This window comes from Lutjanus erythropterus, chromosome 8, assembly GCF_056507025.1.
Source record: "Lutjanus erythropterus isolate fLutEry1 chromosome 8, fLutEry1.hap2, whole genome shotgun sequence".
NCBI lineage: Eukaryota > Metazoa > Chordata > Actinopteri > Lutjaniformes > Lutjanidae > Lutjanus > Lutjanus erythropterus.
In genome coordinates this window covers 34,376,030-34,400,140 of record NC_139324.1, presented here as the reverse complement: position 1 = coordinate 34,400,140, position 24,111 = coordinate 34,376,030, and positions in this window count along the sequence as shown.

Sequence of the window (24,111 nt, the reverse complement as noted above, 5' to 3'; positions counted from 1 at the left end):
ACAAAATGAAGAAAACTCCAACATGGATGATAAATATTTGTATAGCATAATAGCTGGAATTTAAATAAATAATATACAATATATTCACATATAAATTTTTTCCTCTGCTTATTCATATTCAACAGCATGATGTGTTATTTATTTAATTGTGTCCCACATAGATTTACATAATTTATACTCCTTTAAAGCATGTTTTGACAACAGCCAGTTCTTCCATTATGGAAAGGTGCAAACACTTTTGTCATTAATTACTGTGAGCTCCCTGAGTCGGAGCATAAATCTATTTGCAAATCCATAACTAGAAAGCGTGTGGCTTGGAACAAACCCAGAATATATTAGGTGATTGTACCAGCACATAATGCATCTTAAAGATAAATTTGAGCTGATTTAGCTTTAGATTAAGATGATTTCTCCAAAGACTTGTATCCTGCTCTACAGCATAGACAGATAGATAGATGGATAACAAAAACAACACATTATTTACAGCACGCCTACTGCATTTTCACAGATCCAGACATTAAATATGATAAATCATACATCCCATTATTTGAGAATAATGGGATTCATTATATTGTTACTAACAGCTTCTACTGTAATATATTGTAATTTGGAGATAAAATGCAGGTTGTCAGATGGCTGAAACTTGAATTTGACGCATGATCTGTGCCTTTGTCTTAAAAAATATCTGTTTTCTAACTGCCAAGAAAGAGCAGAAGTAGTTGTCGCTCACCAAATTAGGGTTAAAGAGCCGTATGGTGATTTTGAGTTAATGAGAGTATTTATTTAAATATTTAACATAGTGGGTGTGCAGTTTGATGTAATTACCCAAATGTCACAGCTATTAGGGTCACTAATTATGCCATTAGAGTGGAAAGGTAACGTCTTCATGAATTAAAATTGTAACTCCCCCAGAGAGGAAGCAAATTGGAATGCAACTGATGAAAATATCAGCAGCCAAAAATATTAGAAAGAGCAAATTTTTTGCCTCTCTAAATTGCAGGGCCCCTCAACACTCGGAAATATCAACACAAGCTGCCAGATACACAGCAGCCACATATCACCAGCTAATAAGGTTGTTTTGGATAATGTGTTGGCAAAATACGCCATTATCATTCATTTTTGAGTCGTGTTCTGGCCACCTGATGACTGAGGTGTGACAATCATTTTTTATTTTACTTCTGCTTTGGTACCGCCATTATCTGGGTGTTTAGCTTGCTAGATGTTTGAATGTGTTCAGCAGCTGGGTGCTAACTTTTCCTCTGCCTGCTGTTCAGTGATGGGCTGGAAGTTTACAGTGCAAGTATGTCTGCTGAAAAAAAAAAAAAGTTCATATGCATATAATTTCCAACAGCAATATGTTCGCAGTAAATGTAGTACAACTTTCTATCTGAAAATTGTTCACTTCAGTGGTATTTGTTTCCCTATATCCATTCTTGGCAACTAGAACATAGTAAGCCATTTTTATGGCTTATAGAGAACTTAAAGTATTTTCGTTCTTGGATAAATATTGAAAAGCTGTTGCCAACTGGAAGCACTAAAACTGAGAAATTGACTTCTTCAACATTTATCCAAAACTACGCTCTTTCCCTCTCCTCGCCCAAGTGTTTTATAGCTGAAAGAACAAGTGGAATACAGTCAGTGCACCAGTGCCTTACCGTTCAGCCACCACATCTTCTCCCTTATAACTTTCTGTGTTGTAAATCAATGTCACATTTCCTGGATTGTAAAAAAGTCAGTGTGTGTGCTTCACCAAAAATGTATTTGGCAAAGTAGGTTTCAAAGCTACTGTATCTGATTATGTCACAATAATGCCTGTTTTCATATCAGTTTCATATTAGCATGTGCTTAAAGAGTAAGTTGTTTCCAAACTGTCTAAACTGAGCGTAAATAAAAGATCTGCAACTCTCAGTGGTCTGTGTGGAGGTCATGCATTGGTATTCTATGTTGCCTGTACTAATAGAACTCGGGTTACAATACTCCACCCTCCATCGGACTCTATGGGAACAGTGGATGCTTTGCTCTGTCATGTCATCAAACCCAGTGCCACTGATCTCAACCAGTTATTGGTTAGTCACTGTGGCCTATGACCTTATAACCTTCAGCGAAGAGGAAGGAATCTGCACATTAAACTGGTAGGGACTCGCTGTCACATAGCTGAATCTCCCCCGCTAGTACAGACCAGAGCACGAACGGGCAGGGTGTAAACCACAACGCTAACACACACACAGTATGTCCCCAGCACTCCGCTAAACATGGCTGCTGATGGTGACACAGCGGGAGCGCCAACAGTCGCGTCAAACTTCACAAAAACGGAATGAGAGTCTACAGAGGATTACAATGTTCACCAGAAGTGGATCAAGAATATTAACAGACAGGAACTTTGTGAAAACTTGAATACCTATGACAAATATGAACTCATATATTTTTTAACACTGTACTTAATCACTTCAACGTGGTGGAGGTGTTTTTTCTCTTCTCCATTATCCATCCAATTATCCATACTGTCACTGTCAGCAGGCAACAGCAGACAGTTTCTAGAAGGGAACCCCAGACCTGCAAGATCTCCATGAAAAGTCTTGCGAATTCTGGGTTCCCTCCTAGGTAGCACATGCCTAGATGGTGGAACACACAAAGCAGACGCTGGATTCGTCTAAAGGCTTGGGAGATGCGCTCACAAAGCCATCTAGCCATGTTCTTCTTGACAGAGATGCACCAGCCGCACCGTCTCCATTACACGCCAACAGTTGTTCAGTGCAAAGGATGGGGGCCGTGCGTTCAACATAACATGCCAACACATGTGCTGGGCATAGCAGATGCGATTTCACTTCCCTTTCTCCTGCATGGGGTGGATGACAAATTGCATCCGACTGTATTGTTCCCGACCTGAATGAACTCTTTATGTTCTGGGAAACAAAGGAGGCTTCAATCTTGCAGCTGGGGTGAACCGACGAGGCTTACAGATCACTCTGTTAGCTCAGGTCAAGGTAAGATGCAAAGATGCCTTGAATGACAAGACCTTCAGAGAGGCTCAAAGGGATCCCTCACCAAAGCCTCGAGCACCAGCTGCAGTTGCCAGTTCAGTGGACAAACTTTGCTGTCGCTGAAGAAAAAAAGGATGAAGAAACAGCAAAGATGCTCCCTTACATGGTGTGAGAGCAGAGGGGTAACGAAATACAAGTAACAGAATACGTGTAACTGTGCTTTGTTGCAGTTACAATTTAAATAGGTGGTATTATGAATAGAGAAATTGTTTTCAAAAAATAGAATACCCAGAGGGATTACTTTGTTTTTGTTTGATTTGCTCTTATATCCATATGAGGCATGCATTTCCCAGAAACAGATTGAAGGTCAAGTGTGTAGGATTTACAGGGATCTATTGGCAGAATAAGGCAGAAACTGAGAACAATATTATACTAATATCTTAAGTATGTTTCTCTGAGTTTATAATCACCTGAAAATAAGACTCATTGTGTTTTCATCACCTTAGAATGAGCTGTTTATGTCTGCAGAGTGTGCGTTTCCTCTTCCATGGCGGCTGCCATGTTGCATCCCAAGTTTTTATACTGAAGCCCAAAACAGACAACCCCAACACTACAAGCACACCGCCTGGTGCCACTGAATCTTTAACACTGGTCCTTTAAAGGAAAAGAACAATAATTTGCATGTAAACAGTGCAGCTGCCACACACCATACAGGAGAATATGCACAGTCAGGACGCTGTCAGGAATGCGCTTTTGGCATGGAAATATAAAGAATGGTGAAGAAGGTTGCAATATTGCGGTACAGTGCAAACTCTCGTTGTCATCAACCAAGCTGCTTTCTACATCAAAAGATTCCATGTTTAATTCTAGGACAGTAACTTAAAGTTCTTTTTTGTCATGCAATGAAGGTCTAGTGTTAACGTTAAGGACAGAGAGTCTAAAGCCCCCTGAGGCAAATTGTGGGTTCTGGGTCAGGTATAAGTAAATTTTGACTTGACTGCCTGATTAAATATCTAAGCCAAACAGAGAGGTGAACAGCAGTGAACAGCGAGAGACTGATAATTTATTGATCCTGTTCGAATTGTGCCACGAATTACACGATGTTTGTCAAATTAAAACAGAATTTTACAAGTCAAAAAAGTCACCACTTGTCATGAAACTTTTGAAATATAAGACCATGAAGATTCTTAATTAGAAAGACCACACACCCAACAGTTGCTCCCTGAACAAGTTAATGACTTCCTTGTCTTGTAAAATGATCTTTTCAATTATAAGTGTAATTCATGGTGCAGTTCAAACAGGTTCAAAAAAATTATTTGTCTCTTGCCATTCTGGTCCCATGGGGCACAGTGGAAGGGAAGGGACTTCACCTCTCTACTGCTGATATGTATCTCTACTTTGCCATAAATAAGATCAGCTTTTTTATATTCTCTGGATGTGTGTGGTGTGCATAAATTTCCTGGTTAACCTGGTGAGAACAGCAAAGGAAAGCGTTCAGAGTGACCAGACAAACGGCCTCAGCGAGATGATTTTGACATATTCCAAAAGTATTTAGAATAAGTTACTTAACTTGAGTAATCCAATGAAATATGTTTGAAATCAAATTTCAGTAAATGTATTCAGTAATCTGCAGTGGAAAAGTAACAATATAAAAAACAGTATTCAATCTGCACACAAACAACATGACTTCAGACTGTCAGATTGTGTGCAGTGCATGTGCCAGTCCTTCCTGCTATCAGGTGTCACAGTATTAACAGAATATAAAAAGATAGAAAGTCAATGTATGGATAATTTGCTACCATGACAACAAAAGTCACCTGACTATGGAATTGCTTTCCACAGAAGTTAATTAAAAGGACTGGTGTATGAAAGTGTGAAGCTGTGTTAATTTCATGGAGAGACCTGGTTGCACACACATACTCACACATACTTGTAGCCATATACTTATACTTGTATGTGTATGGAAATAGAAGTTTTGAGTATCATCACTTAAATTTTCAAACCTCACACCTTACAAATTGCTGACATAATGAGCCACACGAATTTGATTTAAGTGCACCTCATGCATGGTTCCTCAGACCAGCAGGAGCTAATATCCTCTGCCAGTGTTCACTTATTTCCACCAGAGTTAGCCTGTAATGAGGGCACCTTAGTGTAAATGGACTGGGTGGAGGCAATGAAGCAAATGACTAAACTAATAGGAAGCCCATGTGAAAAACATTGTTATAGCAGAAATGCAATATTCGGTGTCCTTTAATGGTATGTCCTCTTTTATCCCCAAACCGCAGTCTTGTTCTGTTTTAATGCAGACAACAAGCAAACATCAGCACTACGAGGAAGAGAATTAGATGTTTCTTGAACTAAAAGGGTTGCCGTGCAACGCAACTCTGATGTGTCAGGTTGTCCTTGAATGCATCAACAGGAAGCATTAAGAGTTTACTTGGAAAGGGACCCATCTTTTTCAGAAAATATACTTGTAGTTGTTTGGTGCTGATCAAGGTTATGCTGACTGAGGTCACACCGTCGTTCTAGTAAGGAATGTTTTAATTAGAGTGATGTTGGAAAATGTACTAATGCAGGATAGGAGCTGAGCAATAAAAAAGAAAATGAGCTGTTTCTTGGCACTGTTTCCGTATATGATTGTTCTCAGTGGATCTGTGTGTGTGAGAGAAGTGGTATGGAGAACTTAATTTTGTAGGATGCATTAGTAACATGTTCTTAAAAAAAAGACAAAACCTTCAGAAATGGTAAATTAAATTACTGAGTTTTCTTTTGATATGCTGCTGACTCATGCTGCATGCTCTCCACTGTTGGAAGCAGATGAGCGATTAAAACCTGCAAGGTGAGAGAAAAGGCGTGGAGTGCAGCAGCCCGCAGGTTTAGAAGGGAAATATGCTTGAGAATGACATAGCTGCAGAGGTTGAATACAAATTACCAATTGAATTATGTTATCAGGTGTTGAGATTACTGGCTTTCAAATCTCATTTTTTCAGCAGGTATTGAGTCCAGGAACAAACGCCCGTCCATTAGCCTTTGCTCGGCTCGCCGCGGGCAGCTGATAATATACACTGAAAACGAGATGAAAAAGGGGCTGAATCATTACGTGATGTGTGTCGGGATGTTTTTGTTTTCGCTCTCAAATGTAAAGTCAGGGTTCGCTTTTCTGAAATGAGACTTGTTGTTGAGACGAGCTCGACAGGGTCACGCTTCCTTCTGTGTGCTTTTACAAATTCTTATTTTTTAGTCAGATCATAGGCATTTTTCCCTTTAGTCCCTCATCTTGAAGTGGTAACTTTCCAAGTAACTGTTTGTAAGCAGGTGGTTGGATTTCTGAAGATTTCTAATACTCCCAGCTTGGGTGAGATATCACTGTTAGTAAGGGCCTGCAAATATAAACAACATGCTGCAATGCTGTTTGTTTTTTTCTTCTTCTTCAAATTCAGCTCTACGCACTAACACCCTGGATTAATGTATTAAACGGGAATATGTTATATATTTACTGTACTAAGTCATAAAATGACCATGATATGTAATCAGAGATTAACTCGAAACACTGACTTCTCCGACAACAATTCTGCAGCCAGCATGTTGTCCTTTGAAATGTACATTCTTGTTTGCACATCTGTTTTTGTTTACCCGTTTCATATTTATTGACACGTTGCTGACATGTTATAATTCATGCTGAATGTTTGCTGAACGAGTACGCGTCTGTTATGAGTTGTAAGAAATCATTAATAATCTTTTAGAGGGAGTGGATGTTAACAGTTAAATTCGCTTTACATTGATTGACAGTTTTAAATATCTGATCAACTAAGCATAGGAATGCTAGGATCTTACATATTGCTCCTTTAAAGCAACACTATGTAACTATTCTACCTTAAAATAAAAGCTTCAAAATCATTGTGATACCACATTGACTTGTAATAGGGTGAAAGGATTTAGATGATGCTGGATTGCATTTTATGGAGAAAATGCCTCCCCTCTGTGATTTACAGTGTCTCCTGATGGACACTTGAGAATACTGCTGCTCTATGTAGCTGCTGTTAGCTAGTTAGCTTAGTTGTTCTGCCCATATTGAGAGCTCAGAGCACCAGGGGACTGCTGGTGGAGCTTTCGACTGCCGGATGGAGGAGGTTTTCAGGCCCGAGGCGGCAGGAGGGGATGCTGGCAAGGAGAGGCGCCGGTGTCATGCCAGAACCGAGGCTGACTAAACAGGCGGCGTAACCGGGCTCAGCCTCTGCGGACGTCATGGCAGAGCCGAAGAGACTGAAGAGGACGTCGACGGAGGAAGCCAAGAAGAGAAAAAGAGAGAGTGACCGGGACTGGGTGTTGCTGGCGAGAGCGTTGTGACAAAAAAAACAAAAAAAAAAACAATGCTAGACAGAGCTGCCTTCTTGCTGTTGGACTTGTAAGTAATATTATCTGGCTTACTATATCCTGTCTTGTTGCATTTACATGCACATGTACAGATGTCGATATTTACGACAGCATTGTATGTGTTCATATGAAAAGTTTATTGTATGGAATAATACTGAATTGTCATTAAAACTGAACAAAATACAGTAAGAGAAGATTTTACTTTCCTCAAGCAGGTAAATTTGAATTACTGCAGAGCAAGACACTCGTCAGAGGTAAGTACTTGTGAGAAAAATTATGCTTAATAAAGTGTTAATAATATGTTCTTATGCAATTCTGCACTTACTGTAGAAATTTTATTAGTAATCACGTAGTCTGCTAACAGTGTTCATTTCATACATAACACCATATGGAACACAATTTAAAACTACAGTAGAATAATTCTATTTTTGAAACTTTACTTTCATCCCTTGTGACAATTTGTCTGCTTCTGCCTCTGTTTGCTGTGTACACATTGAAAGCATGACAGGAAAAAGAAATTTATTTGCTCTCGACAAAAAACAGAGTCTCCTTGAAGCTTATGACAAACTGCCAAAAACAAGCCAACGAGAAGCAGCAGCGAAACTTCCTCAGGCTACCTTGTGTAGTGTACTCCGAGATCAAGACGCGCTCCTCTAGTGATGGAGACAGAAAACAAACGTGCGCCGGAAAGCACCTGTGATTGAAGCCGCCCTCGTCAAGTGGATTGATAATTCCCGGTCACGTATGCCCCTTTGAGCGGGCCCTTGCAGAGGGAGAAGGCCAGAAGAATTGGCAGCGAGCCTAGCAGAGACATTTTCAAAGTTTCCATATGCTGGTTTGAGCAATTTAAAAAGAGAGAGAACGTTGTGTTTAGGTAGTCCTGTAATAGCCAGACCCGTCTCCACAGTGCTGTGTCAGCTGTGCCTGTCAGCTGTTTGCCGCACGGGGGCTGAGGCTGCTGAGGCTGACACAGCGTTTGAAACAGCTGTAGCCTACGGTATTTTAAAACAGTCCATGTGATTACTTTATATTCATGTGCTAATTGTTCAGATGTCAATTAGACAGTAATCTGCATGAAAAATAAAGAGAAAGGAAAGTTTGTTTTTAATAATCACCTGCTCATAGTGTTTGATTTGACCCAGACAGACGTGACCATTTTAATCATTTTCCACTATAATGAATTCAGACCTGAATTGGAAATCAAATTGGTATTGACCTGGAGTCAGATTACGATACCTCGCAACAGCTTCTAATATTAATGCAATATAGTAAATGAGTATATGTATGAGTCACGAGCTTACATCTCAATGAGATTCAATGTTGTTTAAAAATCTGCCTGTTGGCTAAAATGATTTTTATGCGGTCTAAAATTTGCATATACAGTATGTTCTCTTTACCTGATAATGTTACACGTATTACTTTAATGCAACATAACCTGTTTTTGTTTTTGTTTGTATCATAATGACAAAGAAAATATGAAATTCTGCAGACTAGCCATCTCCAAATGGACAGGCTAGTTCCTGAACTGAAAGCTAGCAGTGAATATTGACAAGTAACTGCAGAACAATGGTAATAACCAGAAATATTTTTTAAATTTCTTGCTAAAAGGTGAAATATTTTATCGGATAACTGACTGTAGGACTGTAATAACAGAGACGTATTGCTCTGTGATATATCAGTTCTGGAGTGAACAGCACCCTGGCTGCATTTCTCAGTGTTGGATTCAGCTCCTCCGCTGTTTTCTAATCACAGACAGAGCTGATTTTTAATAACCTCATGAATTTAAAGCTTTTTTATGTCTTCCTGGGTAAAAAGTAAAACCCTCCCTCCTTGCTTTCCTCCCTCCTGTCTGCTGCTCATGTCTGTCCCTCTCTGAAATAAGTAAATAATTTTAAAAAACAACCACAAACAGCACTGATGCTATTTCAAATAAATACAGTGGATGACAGATTGGCATATTTTATCGTGTGGATGGAAAAACTCGGGGAGCAGGGAGAAAGGCACACCTCATAATTTATCAGAATCAGATCGTTTATATAATCTATAATATATCATTTTTATTGTTTATGTTAGATTATGTGTTTTCACGACAGATTCACCCACAGAGCGTGGAAAAAGTAGAACACGCCAAAACTATTGCTGCCGATTGCAAGCCAGCCATGGAGCTTGGTGCTTTGCCACGCTCCCTCTTTCAGCCCAAATGATTAACATGGGCGCCGAATGGAATCAGGCAGCCCTTTAGTAGTGCTTCCACGTGCTGTGCGTCTCTGCTGGAACTGTACACAGAAGTCACAGTCCAGCAGAAATACAAACACCCAAATGCATAAGGGTGCGTTTCTTTTCATATGGGTTATTCCAACATGTTTGATCACATGTCCCACAACAGCGGAGCCACACCTACACACCGTCCACCACTCTCTCTGTTGGTGTTGCAGCTGACCAGAAACCCAAATAATAACAACTACTTTAAAGGATGCAGGCCAGTATTAAAGCACCTGCATTTTGCACCCGCTAGATAACCTCGCCATGTGTTGCTAACGGTGTGCGGACTAAAGTTTCTGGCTGTAAGTTGCACTTGAGAACTTTGGTTTTGCATTAGCTGCATCAGTCCATACACCATGAAGTCTGCGTGAGGCCGCATGGACCGAACCGTGACACCCAGACTGTGAGGGTTCCGAACAAATACACAAACTGTCACAGCCTTAAAGATAAGTGATGAATTTTGTGTGTTATTATAAATGTGAGTCACCACCAGGATAACAATGCTTTCTACTGTATCTTGTCCAGGTCAAACTTTGGAGATAAAGGAAACATGCAAAGCTTATAATATTTCTGTATATTCCTGTCATTTATTTTACCTCACATTATTGTTTGTACATATTCAATCCTACTTCAAATTTAAACTTAAAACCAAGTTCATAACAAGATAATTTCACAATACTTCACTCTACAATCAGTCATAATTTAATAAACCAATTACAGATTTCCTCTAAAACGATTGTGGTAATATTGGATGATTAGTTTAATTTTAAAAAGTACAAAGAGGAAGTCCGTTAATGGGTGCATCTTGTAAATGCAACACTGAACAACCCAGCCCTTTTTGGTTAGAAGTTAAATTTACTTATTTTTGAATGATGTCAGGCAGCCAACTCACAACAAAATGCCCATTAAGCCACAACTCTTTTCCTAATCTAATTCTATCTAATGCCTAATCGATTTACTCTTTAACTCAACCCAAATCAAACATTTATTAGTTTGGATATTAGCTTGGATTTTCTGACTTTTGTAAAAGCACAGAGTTTAGCCTCCATCAGCCATCGGATGTGGACAAGCACCTCAGTCCTGACCGCATCACTGTTAAAATTACACAAAGGGTCACCAACAGAATAAAAGATCATAATCATCATGTCTTCATATTGTGTGGCAATTGGCTCTTAAACTTTTTGCTGGGGTTATCTCCATTTCCCTGGAAACACACAGGGTCTGTCTAATAACTGGAAAACCATCTGTCACATCAGTAGAAGTCCCTTGTAATGAAACCAAGTTTGCTACGCCAGCGAGCAGACCGACCCTTAGTAACGACATAGCAACAGAGATGATTTCTCGTCCCTGCTGAGTCAGCAGGCAACTTGAGCTAACACTGATGCTTTCTAGAGATCGTGGGATTTCACAAACTGAATAAATACCACACAGAACTGCTTAACTAGCTCAGTCATATCTGCTGAAAAAAAAACATTTTCTGTGGACAGATTTAACTACTAGGCCCGAAAACTTCTTCAATTATTCTATAAATGTTACTTAAAATAGACAGGAGGTTAGAGTCTATATAGGCCCGCTGAGGTTTGTGATTTATTTTAATGAATAAAAACATAAAAACAACCTTCTTCTGGCTGGAGTGATGAGAACTGTGTGCTGTCATGCTGATTTGAGCACGTTCTGTTGTATAAATTGGATTTGCTGTAGTTAATCAGCAGATGTGTAACATAAATTGGCGATAGTGAGCAGCAAAAACATACACAATGCGTGTGTAATGAAACTTATCTTGCCAACACTACCAGAATAAATCCAGAGGATTTACTATCAAGCCAGTGGGTTTTCAGACCACTTTTCCACCACATGCTCATACTGACATAAAACTGAGGTAATACTGTATGATTGCATGTCTCCTTTCTAGTATAGATTAAGAGAGCTATACAAAAAGGCAGGAAAACGTACAGGAGATATACTTTAGCAGAAAGTATAACAGACAAATCTATAGGGAACAAAACCACATCTCTATATGGAGGTATCCAGTTTTAATCCATATCTCTATTACTATCACACACGGGCATTCCTTAAAACACCAAAGCTTGTGCTTTTTGTCCATAGCATTCAGAATTGATTCAAAGGTTTCGCCCTCGACGGTCGATGAAGAACTCCTGAACTGACACATGACTCGCGTGCCAGTCCCCAGCTGAAACCGAGCTGAAATGCAACCGCAAGAGGAGGGCGTTGATAATTGGATGTCCTTCTCGATCCAAAAACTGCCAAGAGCCGCTGGGAAAAGCCTCTGAAATTTGTATTCAAAACTGTTGGCCTTTTTAATAGGAGAGCACTGAGTGCATCACTTACAGCACCCACCAGTCAAGGCCGGACTTGCTGCAGTGTCCCCCTGAGTCCTGTCTGGATCCCACGTTTACCTGGCAATAACCTAAATTATTAGATAATCTCTGACACACATTCAGATAATTACTGTTCAGTGTTTTTGTTTGTGGAGACGGCACTGCTTACAGAGATCACAGACATAAAAGCACAGGGGGAACATTTCAATGACGTATTAAATAATGGGAAGCATAAATTACCCATTGTGAATTGGGACAAATCATGTTCTATCATTCCCACAATTTCAAACAATTTAAAAATGTGTTAAAAGCTTTCAAAATCTGAAACTTGACAATAAACAATACGTTTCAGCTCTTGCTTTTAGTTGCATCACACAGAGACACAGAGCAATGCAACAGAACTGAAGGATGAAACATTATGAACTCAAAATTACCACAAACCACAAAATAAACTGTTGTGGAAATCATAGAAATGGAGTGCAAGTGACTGAAGCAGCCTCTTCACCAGAGCACACGGGGCAGGTCATGCTGGCTTGTTTACTTGTGCTTGTTTTTGCCACTGACAGACTCAGACTGTTACTATAGCTGTCTGACAACATTATAGAAAGGCTCGCTACACTAAGATATGTTTTGTTTAACCAGGAATAGCTGTTTTATTGCTCCCTTCAAACTCTTTTTGCAAAACAGCTTGGAAGATGGAGGAAGATGCACAGTTTTATTTTCTCTGACTTTGTGAAAATCTGATGTTTTCACATCACAGGTAATAAAGAAAGTCAAAATGTGAATCTTACTAGTAAAACACACTCAGGCAGGCTGATTTAGAAATTTAATGTGGCACACTGAACTGAAGAAAAATAATGAATTTGTCTTGTACGGCCAAATTTGATTTGACTGAAAAACGTCTGGGAGTCTTGGTCTGGGACAGCCCTACATCAAATCTGCCTTTTAATCTGTCTTTGAAACATCAGGCTAAAATGCGAAGAGGAAAAAAATGACTGCAGACAGGTTTGTGTTGAATATTCAAAGCAAAGAGAGGCAATTTCAACCACCAGCTTGAATAGATGTCAAGTTTGTCAAACTGGCAGAAGCTCTGAGATGCGTCCTTTGTGTGGATCTCATTTTAATGGCTATTTTACATAAAGGCCTATGCTGCATGTAGGCAGAGTGAGTGATGTACATTGCCCTGCTGTTTTTTTTTTTTTTTTTTGCCATAGCAACTCAGCTTTAAGGATGGTGATGTTGATTGGTCAGCCCATCCTTCAAAAGCAGGAAAAAACATGCATCCTCTCTGTACTTTCATTTGGAAAACACAACTGGTGTATCCTCAGCAGCTCTCAGTATCCACAAGCTCCTTAATGCCTGTTGTTTGATTCTGGCACTGATCTCTTATTAAAAGGAAAGAAACTGCATGATGTAAATATGGAAGCAATACAGAAGCTTGGACATGTTGTTAATCACATGGTGCTACACCAGACATCAATGGACTGCCGTGGCACTAAAACACAAGCTGTATCTGTAAAATAAAATAGCCTCATCTGTTGAGAGAAACATTCTGTGTAAACTGGACAGAGACTGTCCTCCCAGGATCATCGATCGTTTCAGCCGGAGCCCTAAAATGACATGTTTAAGTTCAGGTGTCAAAGCCTTCTAGCGGCTCTATGATGGGAGAAAAGGAGGAAGTCAAGTGATGCTATTATAAAACAACAAAGTCCATTTTGGTAGAATGTCGGGGTGTACGGATGAGTCAACAAAATATTGGACTTTAGTGCACGACGGCTGTTGTTTCCCGTTTTCAACTGACAGACAATGTCTTTGAAACAAACCTACCACCTACTGTAGCAGGAACTACCATAGTTGTTTTTTCCCTTAGGCCCCAAGCTACCACAGACCCCATAAACTGCCTCATAAAGTTACAGTTAAGAAATGTTGTTTTCAAAAAAAAAAACAAAAAAAACTACCAGCTACTGCTGTAGTGGGAACTACCATATGTGTTTCAAGGAGGGACTTAGGGAAAAGTGAGCAATTCTCTTAGGCCTCAAGCTGCCACAGGCTCCATAAATTGCCTCATAAAGTTATGGATAAGAAAGTTTTTTAATTAGCTTTTTTTCACTAATTAATTGTCTTTCTAAAAATCCATATGCATGTAGGAGAATTTACTGTGGCGACGAAACTTGTGCAAAATACGACAGGCCGTATCTAGAACCAGTGTTCAGCTCAACGTGGTGGAGTCTGCAGAAGAGGACCTGGTCCCTGTGTAGATTTAAATGTCTCAAAAACACAATGATTCTTTTTTTCAGGTGATTATACACTAATGAAAACATATTTCTGCCATATTTTGCCAATTAATCCACACAAATGTTACACACTGGAGCTTTAGTCCAAACCATTACATTCCTCTAAGGCCAATCATATTTTTTGTGCCTAAACCAAAGCAAACCTGTAACCATAGTGTTGTCACATCATAAATAAATGTAAGTATGGATGTTTTTTTTTTACTGGTGAAATGTGTCAAACTTAGTAGAATAGACAATGATATCATGAACAGAAGCACATAATATAGGTGGAGTACAAACTCTGTAAAGTTGCAATTTTAATTTGCAAATCACAACACAATGTATTAGCACCTTTTGTGACTTTTTCTAGCTTTATTATTAGTAACTAATAAAAATTCAATTGACATTAGGGAAGACTATTTTTGGGAAGAATGCGAAGCTTCCGGCAGACCTTCAGGTCTCTAAATGAATCAAGTCGATGCCCAAATTCTGAAAACGTGACGGTAGCCAACTGGTTTTCTACAGTGTCGTAGGCACCGGGGATGCAATTCTTCTGGACCTGATGGGAACAGCATATACACCTACAAGCGTTCTATTCTTAAATGCCAACTAAAGAAGACAAACGCCTACTGGCACAAAAGAACTGCCCCTCATTGAGGATAGTGACAAGTGCAGCAACAGCTCTGCCTTGACTTTTTCAAAAAGAAAAAAAAAACAAGATTCATGATAAATTTGCAAACATCACCATGCAAATGGTGGCGTCAAACTTTTCAGACAAAAGGGCGGAAACACTTCCAACTCAGCGAAGCACCTCAAACACAGACATCAAGATTTATTCAAAGAATTCAAAGCGAGTGGGTGTCAGTTAACATTACATTAACAATGTGTTATCCTTGTTTTGCTGAAATACACATTAACATTATGTCTGTTTGAGACAGCTGGCGGTTCAGTGTAACCAATTATGTTCCACAATGTTTGCAATAGCTAAAGGAAACCGTGTTTAGGCTAAAGCAATGTAATCATAGCTCATAGTAGTTATCATTCAGTCTGTGTCATCTGTCACCACAATACAAGCATTTTAAATAAATATTTCTGGACTGGTCTGTCACCTTGTCAGTTAATTAAACTACTATTTGCATTCAACTTATACTCAAACTATTTTTTCCAGATATGGACAACATGCTCCCCTGACGGTGATCTCTTTTCCTAGAGGAAAGTTTTTATTTCAGGTGTCAAATAAAAAATAACAATGGCTGAATTCGACCATTGGTTTTTTTTCCTGGTGTCGTGACATTCTTACGTGGGACACACCTGGTCGCACCTGTTCAATGCATGAAAGGACAGGGTCTACCGGTGTATGACACTCGACAGGATAAGCAGGAATATAAATAACCGCGCTGTCTTCCCTCCATCCCACCCTCAAGACAAACTTTAGCCTCTCTGCTGTTGAGGCTGTAAGATGAGCAAAAACTGTGAGTACAGTATGTTGCTCACTCCATCCAACGCTCTTGTTTTGTGAAATGTAACAGACATTGTAGCCTCTAGGCGCCACTAGCGGGGCTTTAGGCTTTTACTCTTGTTCCATTAAGAGTCAATTTACTGTAGGGGCCACGGGGAGAGAACATCTCTCAGACAGGGGCCACTCTATTAGATGTGAGCAATTGATGGATGGTTTCTTCGGGTCTACTTCAGCCCCTGCAGGTTACTCAAGAGTTAGGCAGTAGCTCACCTTTACAAAGTATGCTACTGTATAACCCCAGAATTAATTTCTGCTAAAGAGGAAAGAGCAAGCAAATAGGTGCTCCCTCCATCTGTCTTTTTATTCTGTGTGCTGTTTCACGTTGCAAACAAACAAGAATCCCCATGGTGGTGCTGGCATATTTGCTCTATGCTGTCTTGGTTTTGAAGACCTCTCAAATGTCTTCAAAGATCCATGAAAAAAAACAATGAGAGCCGCCTGGCATTTGCATACTTTGGGAGGCTAATGTTGGCATAAGAACCTCTAATTTGAATTCTCATCTGTCATGGGTTGGTGACAATTAATTAAACATTGATTCCTGAAGGCTGTGGGTCTTTTTTCTTGGTAGCTGAGAAGCATTTATGCAGTAACTTTCACAATAGGCAGTGCTAGCAGACATATTAAGGAAACAGAGATAAAAAAAGGCCAGTTTTCATTGTCTGACAGGACTAGGTAAGATGTATCTAGACAGATTTTGATTGAGGCTGTTGCCTCGCCTGATGTGTCAGTGAAAAGCTGTACATCAGATGTCTGTCTGGGCTTTGTTAGTCGCTGAGGGAAAAAAGAAAGACATCAAGAGCAAATTCAGTTAAACGGTCCTCCTTAAAAGCTACATAAGCTGCGATTTTTATGAAAAATGTGCTCGTCTCATCAATCGACTTAAACTGACAGGACCATAAGAGCCTGACAAACTGCAGTCGTCCTTATGAAAATATGAGGTAACGACAGCTCTTTAACAGGAAAGGACAAACTATAATTTAAGAGTAAACATTAGCGAACAAACGCTCTCTCTCACTCTCCTGGTCAAAGCAATTAAGGCTGTCTGCATTGAGAGTGGTTGCATGATTTGATATTATCAGCTGTACAAATAGCTGACAGCAGTGTAAGCGGCAGCCTAAAAACAGAAACGGTGGCCTAATTAAAATACTGAGGTGTTTATGTTGCTCATGTTCCAGTCATAGAAACTGCAGATTATATATTATAAACCTAGGGATGTGATGACAGCCACATTACCACAACAGTCATGCGATGGCCACCACATGGTTGAACTCACTCCTGTCATCATTGCAAATTTTATTTTGAAGGGTCACTCTCAAATTGAGATTATTGCATGGATCTGTTAATGTGTCTGTGGATCAGCGCTGTCACACACGTCAAGAACAAAGGCTAGACTGATTGACAACACAGCCTCTGATTGGTCGACAAGCATCTTGGGCTTGCCAGTGGATGGCTAATAACGTGGTAACAGCAACAATAACTGTTTTCGAGATGGAAAAATTGAACTACAGAGGAAAATGAGTCTTGGATTTAATCTTTGTGGATTTTATTTTACAGACTCTCCAAAAAAGAGGCTGCAGTTCAAGGCCGGATTAAAAGGTTCCTGAAAGGGATACGATCACACCGAGCTTTAATGTTAGCCTTTCTTGCTCAGCCGACTTTGAGGCTCGGGTGAAAAAGTCCAAGAAAGTTCAAACAGAGTTTTGGGGAAACACATCCTGACGTCATGCTGAAGTGGCCGATCAGGAGTCGGCGATCAGACAGCCGGCCTGAAATATCACTGAAAACAGGTGTTGTCCAGCCAGAGTTCATGATGATGCTCTACAGCTGTGTTCCCGTTTGCTTTATTTTGTGTATTCAGCTTCAATGTCTGGGTCTGGCTGCAGATTATGCGGCGTGTAGCTTTGGGTGATCGACATAAAGAATGAATGGGGATAAAGGAAGGAGCAGTGCGAGAGAGATGATGAATCAGAAAAAATGAAAGGCTATTTTCTGATTGTTTTATAGCATTTATGCTCTCGGCATAAATAACCCCCCCCCCCCCCACACACATACACACACTCACACACACGTGCACAAACCCTGTTTTTCACAGTTTGTGTGTTCAAGATTTTTTGGTCGGACCCAAAACATGGCTCGATGGTGTGCCAGAGCCTCCCTCTAAACCTCCCCAACGGTCAGTTACGAACGTACCTCAGTGACTTTCTCAGTCCAAATCAGCCAAGCTGTTCACTTCAGCTCACTTTGGTTCTAACAACCAGACACAGCAGACACACACAAAAAAAACCCCACTGTGACGCCATCTTCTGGCTGTGGTGGCTCAGTAAAACGTAATTATTAAGGTCATAGTCGTGACGAACCATCTGGCACACGGTCACCATGGTAAGAAAAACATCCATGCCATCACAGCCCTTTATAAACAAATTCTAACATTAACACAAAGTGTTATTGCAGATCAGTGAACATTCAGTTAACTGCTGAGATCCACAAGCCCATAGACAAAACACAGTTAACAAGGCACAATATAAACAGAGGGGAAACACTAATTAAAATCATTGTAAAAATAAGCAATACTGTCTTCTACAGCTTCAAATTGGCTCATCTACAGTAGTTTGTTTGCCATTTGGCTGTCACAGGTTATAATTCACAAGTCGAAGCTTGTGAAATATTCATAGCACAATGCCAGAACACCCAGTTAACAGGTGATTCAGTGGAAGCATTAGCTTTTCTCTGCCTCTTTTATCCCTTTGGCTTATATTTGACAGAGCATGCTGTATAAAGTTCACTAAAATCACCTGTCCGGGTCTCTCAGATTTTCAGCTCTCACTTTTGGGGTCAATGATGTGCAAATATTGATGTCCTATGCAGATTTATATGAAGTTGTTAGGATGCTTTTATCGTTTCTCACCTGGACTCCAGTAATGCACTCCGAGAGAATTAGTGGAGTGAAGAGCTTTTGTGAATGCTTGACACATGCTTCTGTTTTTACTGTTGCACCCTTCCTCTTTTGTGTTTTCCATTAGCTGTTGCTAAATGGTCTTTCATTCTCATGTTTCATGTTTTGATTGCTTCTCTTTCCTTTTTGCCTCTATTTTGATTGCTTCATGCCGTAGGTTTTTGCTTTGAAAAACATTTTCTAAACCTGTTAAGTAATATAGTAAATAAAGATTATTGATTATTAAAACTGTGGAGGTACTGCAGTTCGAAGATGTAATATTGTAAATATTTTTTTGTTTGTAACTGGCTGACATCAAAGCTGTCAGCTTAAGAGATATTAAGGTTTAATGATCCCCTGAGGGAAATTAGGTGCTCACAAGATGCAACTAAGAGCATAAGCAAAGTACATTTGAATACAAATAAGGCACTCATTGCATTTACCATAATAAAAACAATAATACCTTACACATGTATATTCAACAAAAATATTAACGCAGACACTTTTGTTTTCCTCTATGCCTGCAAAAGGTTTATTTCTCTGTTAGTGAGCAATTCTTCTTTGCCAAGATAATCCATCCACCTGACAGGTTCCTTGGACTGATCACAATAAAAAGCCACTCTAAAATGTGCAGTTTTAACTTGGAAAAGCCATTTATTAGGCGGTGAACTATAGCTATTTCATACAGGGTTACAAATACCATTTTTTTCCCAGAAGTGCTCTATTCTGGCTCTGATTAACTTGTCCTGATATTCTTACCTCGTCCACACACCTGCAACACTCCCATTCTTTCAAGGTTTCTCCCGGATATCATGGCGCCCTCCTGTTTTGTTGTTTCTCCCGGTAAACTCTTTGGACTGGCCTGTTATTGTGACCAGTCCAAGGCACACCAGTATCATAATTATTCTGTTTAATCACCTTCTCTATACACCTGTCAGGTGGATGGAATATCTTGGCAAAGGAGAAAAGCTCACTAATAGAGATTTTAATACATTTGTGAACAAAATTTGAGAGAAATTAACCTAATGTGTGCATAGAAAAGTTCTGAGATCCTTAACTTCAACTCATTAAAAATGGGACAGAAAATTAAAGTGTGGGTGCAGTAGTTAGCACTTGTCGCCTCACAGCTGAAAGGTTCTGAGTTCGGCTGGCAGGCTGGGGAGTTTGTGACAGGGGTAGGATCTTTCTTTGCGGAGCCTGCATGTTCTCTTCATGTCCGTACGGTACTCCAGTTTCCTCCAGGAGTCCAAGGACATCCAGCATAATAGATAAGTCTAAATTGCCCAAAGGCATAAATGTGAGTGTGAGTGGCTGTTTGTCTCTATGGGTCAGCCGTGGCTCCAGCCCCCTGCAACCCATCAGGATAAGCGGTTATGGACGATGGATGGATGATGGGTCTATATGAGAGCCCAAGCAATATATCAGTCAACCATTATTGGCTTAGCATAGCTATATCAGTCTACACTGGTATCGGCATCGGTCCCACAAATCCACTATCGTCAGGCCCTATTTTATATTTTTGTTGAGCTGAGTTTTGTAAGGCTACTCTAATCCTGTCTGCAAACATGTCTTGAATATGAATGATGGATTTGTTCTGGCATCAGTACTGATGTCTCCATTTATTGTATTACATTAAACATAAAAGAATTAGTCACTCAGAATTTCACTCAAACGGAATAAAAAAGACGACAGGTAACAGATCAGTACTTGGTATCGAGTTCCAGTAACAGCATCAGAATCAGTAGAAAAAAGGCGTGATCGGAGCATCCCCATATAAAAGCCCTCTTGGCAGATTGGCACAGGATGAGTTACGCTGAACGGTCGCTCCTCTGTGGCCTCATATCATCAGCAGCCACGATGTGTCCTTGGTTTGACTCTGCTACTCATCACTAGTGTCCATTATTTTTCTTTCCAAGATAACTCCCCCACTGTAATTAAATACCATAAGTAAATGTGTCTCCTCGGCCAAAAGAACCCAGCGTGGAGACCGTCTTCAATATTTCAAGTCATTAAACGAAAGGGTCTTCAATAGTGTCCTCTGCTGCAAGGAAATTGTTGGCTTTATTGTGCATAAATTAAAAAAAAAGCATCCTTTAACTGCTAGGACTTTGCAGTGTCGCCATGCATGGACCAGCCCAGTATCCTGAGACTTAGACTCAGCATCAGGGTTCAGTGCTAGTGCAGCACGTGGTGTGTCCTTTAAGCACTTATAAATAAAGGGTGTGGTGGATGGGGTGTTGGATGAATTTGCACTCAGTCATAGACCTGCAATTTCTATTAACTCTAACTGCGACCTAGGCAGGGCAATATATCAATATTATATTGATATCATGATATGAGACTAGGTATCTAGGTTTTGGATATTGTTATACCATATTATGATATAAGTTTGTTGTCTTTTCCCAGTTTTAAAGGCTGCATTTCGGTAAAATGATGTCGTTTTCTGAACTTACCAGACTATTCTAGCTGTTCTATTACTTCCTTTTACCTACTTTGCCACTCTATCAACATTACTGATTATTATTTATCAAAAAATCTCTTTGTGTATATATTTTCTGAAAGCATCAATAATCATGCTTACAATATCGTTGTAATATCGATAAATATAAAACACCAAATACCAATAAAATGTCAAACACCCCGATATTGATAAATATTGATATTGAGGTATTTGTCAAAAAATATCATGATTAGTACCTACTACAACCTTTCCCCAACAGCATTTTAGAAACTCTTAGCAATGCACCATGGGAAATAATGCGAATGAAGTGTGTCTCTCAGCCCGGAACTCCCTAAAAGCTTGGGTTTTTTTGGCCAGATGGGCGTGGTTTTGCATGAAGCAGCAGGGTGTGCTACAGCGATCTCATGTGCTGGATTGAGTCCACAAAAAACAGTTGGACTGAATGTCAAAGTATTTGCCAATTTTATTTGTAACGCTCAGAAAATTAGGCAAACTAGATTGAATAATACATATCTGATATCAGAATAAAGACCTCATGTCTTTTTATGTTTTTGTTGGACTTAATTCAACAGTCCGTCTTGTCATTATATATTTTAGTATCGTATAGTTAAGGGGCGTAGTAGAGGGTAAACCCAAGTAAACTCAGTTTATCTGGTCTTTGAAATGAGGCTGATCTAATCTAATGTATCAATCAGTGAGAGAAAACAAGTGTTATGTAACTGTTATTTACCACTCCACCCCTGATTTAGTTATATTTTCCAGCATTATGTTATGATGGTCAATTTAAGAATTAATCTACAGTCAGATAAAAGGCATCTGAAAACCAGTGAAGTCCGATGTTAATCGAGGTTGCAGCTGTGCCACCAGTACAAGGAATCAAAATCTAAGTGTATTTACATAAACTGAGGATCATATAAATAGAAAAAACTAATCTCTACTTGGAGGTATAGTTAGGTGTGAGGTCTCCTGTATGTTTTATCTTGGGCTTAAGGCAAAGATTAAGTTAATAAACAACCCCTTAATGTTACAGTTTTGCTATTTTTCCAAAAGAGCTGACATGAAGGTACATCAGACTCCGACACGACACGAGGCACCACCCTTGGGCAAAATACCAAGTTTTTGGGAAGTTCCTTCCCAGCCCAGCTGCTGCACTGTGGGAACGTCACAAGCCAGAATCCTACAGCGCCACACAATGGCTGAAGGACTCCATTACACAAGTTACATTACACAAACCAAACAAGCTTTCCAGATGGAGAAACTTCTGACTGGATGTACATCAACATCGTTATCATCATCATCATCATCATCAAGAAAAAAAGAGTGCTGCTACTGGTTTAACATCTGTACCAGCAGATATCAGATATCAGAATGGAACTGAAAAAAGTAAATTGGTGCATCTCCAGATGAACCATGGCAGTTCAACATGGCAACTTCTGCGGAAGAGGACCTGCGCTCTCTGTTGATATAAACAGCTCATTGTAAGGTAACGAAAATACAACATTTCTTATTTTCAGGTGATTATTCACAAATGAAATTATACTAATGAATATTATATTCCATTGCTGCCATATTTGCCAAAAAATGCTCATAAATCCGACACGCTGGACATTAAAAGTGTTTTTGTTCTATAATAAGAACTATAGTTTATTTGTTTTTCCTTAACCTTAACCTTAATTGACTGAAGAAAAGATTTATTTAATGTTGCCATTGGTTGATATTGCCATCGAACTTAATCTGGAATTTTGCAGAATATTGATGTCCTTGTCTGGCAGTAGGGCTGCATGGACACACACAAACACAATCAGATGTGTGCACATGCACAGCTCTGGGAACGTACACAAAAAAGCCTGCAAGTCACTCACCCCTGTGATTCCCTCACTGTCTCTTTATCACACCAACCCAGTCCGACAGTAAATGAATCCTGCACAGATGCTGCAACACAGACACACTCCCCTCACAACCACTGCTCTCTCCTTTTTCGCATTATTTCTATCACACATACACACACACACACTCCCTCTTGATCACACTTCATATAATGTGGGCTTGATCTTCCAATGGGTTGGTCCAGGAAAGCTCTCAAAGTGAACCAGCTGCTGGTCAAAGAACCATTTAACTGCAGCAGAAACAGACTCCCAGGTGAATTCCAGCAGGTTTTTGTTTTTTTTTTCAGAGGGCACGTTGATCACTTTTAATTAAATCTACACCAGATGTGGAGTTCATTTGCAGCAGATACAGCATGTGGGCACACTGGACATTCACAAACACACATGCAGCCACTAGAGAGCCTTTTGCTTTCGGATAATCCCTCCAGGAAAAGAGGAATCTCCTCATCATTACTCCCTCTTGGTGAGCCTGGTCTAGTAAAGATCCTGGCAACAGTCAGTCAATACAAATCATTATAACCACCAGCAACTAATTATTTTTTGTCCTTTCTTACATAATTAATATCACCCTCTGATTATCATGAACTGTAATCACTGGGGGAAAAACAGTGATTGGGTCTAACTCCAAGGGCATATTAATTAAATATATAAGACAAATTCAAATGCATAGATGCATTAGGTTAAAGTCAAGGAGATCATCCAGCCCTGACTTTATAACATTATATTAAAATAGTTGCACTCAGCAAGGTGGAGGCAAAGTGGGCGCTCTGCTGAGGTTTATAAATCTGCAGAGACAACGTTAATCAATGCAACATTTAAAACACAATTAACATGACAGCAGCATAATTATGCCATATCAATTAAAGCAGATATCACGCAGAGCGACTGTCTCCAAACTACTTCCCAAATTCGGTCCAATAATTCACAAACTGCATGACAGCCACAGTCTCTCAATAAAATGTCCAACCTGCCAAAAATGTTAACTCACCCGGCTTCCGCTGCAGAGATTAAATGACAGAAGAAAGCGGGCAGCGGCAGAAGAATATTACATTCCCTATTAGTGTCCATTCACAGCTCAGCG